Consider the following 1,768-nt stretch of genomic DNA (forward strand, 5'->3'; position numbering starts at 1 on the left):
ATACTTGAATAACTTATTCAAAATATAATTTATAATTGTGGAATCAAAATTACCACAGAATGACTAGTGGGTGGCTATTTCCCAGTATTATTCTATTCCTAAGGACCCATGATGTAATTGGTTATACATATGCATCATGAGGTCATGGAGACATAGAAAATACTGCTCACAATGAGCTAAAATATTCTCATGACATCATTGTACATTTAAACTGTAGTAAATTAGAGCAGGATTTTAAATAACTATTCTAGAATCTCCTCTAGAATATAAAATGGATCCTCAGCATATTCACCCAGTACCACTTTAGGACGTAATCTGAATATCCTCCTCTTACCTTTTAGGACAGTGTTTTCCCCTCTCCACCCTTGATTAATGGAAGCTGCTTCAAGGCCTCCTCAGAATTCCCTTTCTTAGCCCTTGATCTCGTCCTTTGAAAGCAGTTGCTGCAAGACCTCTGACAGTAGCCAATCAGCTTAAGTGCTTACCAGCTGTTTATTAGAACAATTTATATTGTTATCCTTTCACAAAGAGCAGTAGCATAAAGCCACTAGCTAGCCTTCCCCAGCTTGACTGGATTGCATATCAAACCAAATATACACGCAAGTTTAAGGTGTTCCTTTCTATTGATTTTTTTGACAATAGAATAGGGATAGACTTATTCTAGCCTTTTTAAACTCCATCACAGTGATAGTAATTAGGCCCCATTTGGCACCAATATAATAAGTGATATATTTCAAAAATATCTCATGATTATATTGGTGAAATACTGATGGTGTCTAGCAAAGCAATATATAGAATTTCCTGTAATTACATTACTACCCCTTAATATATCAGCAGCTCAGACCCGGTACATACATACGTATCATAAACCCTCTCCACCAGTCATGGAGAGGTTGGTGCTCTACAACCTCTCAATGATCTTGATGACCAGATGACCTGTTATTGAGAAGGAGGATACATTTACCTTCTAATAGATGATGGGTCACAAAATTCATCCAGGTGTTGTGTATTCCTTCTTGATGACCAGTCAACGGGTCATCAAGAGGTTGGGTATACTCTTCTGGATGACCAATTGAACAGGCCATACTCCTCTCTTGATGGCTTTGACTGGAACCAGTCAAAGAGATCAACCAGTTGATCTTGTTGACCAGTCATTGAGATTAATTGAGAGGACTTCAACCTTTCAATGACTGGTTGACCAGTCATTGAAAGGGTGAAATCCTCCAGAATCAGTTTAAGGAGGTTATGTTTTTGTTTTCAATGACCAGTCAAGCGGTCATCAAGAGGGAGAAGTTCTTTGGTATGACTTTTTTGAGTGGTCAGGCTTTCATCCCCAAGGTGTCCAATCTGCGTTGGACCTGGGTGAAGTGTACAATATTATTATTCAGCATGTATTGACAAACACTAGCAATATAATTACTTAATTTTTATTTTGGGTGTAATAATCAACATGTCACAGATTATATTGCTTGTGATTATTTCACTGATTATATTGGTGCCAAACGGGGCCTTAGCTTATAACATACTTTAAGCTAAAGTTTCATACACAAAGCTGACAGTTTTCCCCCCAAAAAATAGTTTCTCAACCTGCTTAGATGGTACAGGATCTTATGATTTTGCATACTCTAAGGCCCCGTTTGGAGCCAATATAAATATAGGTGATATAATCACTTGCAAATTCAATAAAAAATACAAAGCTCAACATAAAGAATCCAATTTTTTTTGTAGGAAACCTACAGTACTGGTCTCATCAACTATGAAGTAAGGT

The sequence above is a fragment of the Puccinia triticina genome, chromosome 3A (assembly GCF_026914185.1).
Source record: "Puccinia triticina chromosome 3A, complete sequence".
Taxonomy (NCBI): domain Eukaryota; kingdom Fungi; phylum Basidiomycota; class Pucciniomycetes; order Pucciniales; family Pucciniaceae; genus Puccinia; species Puccinia triticina.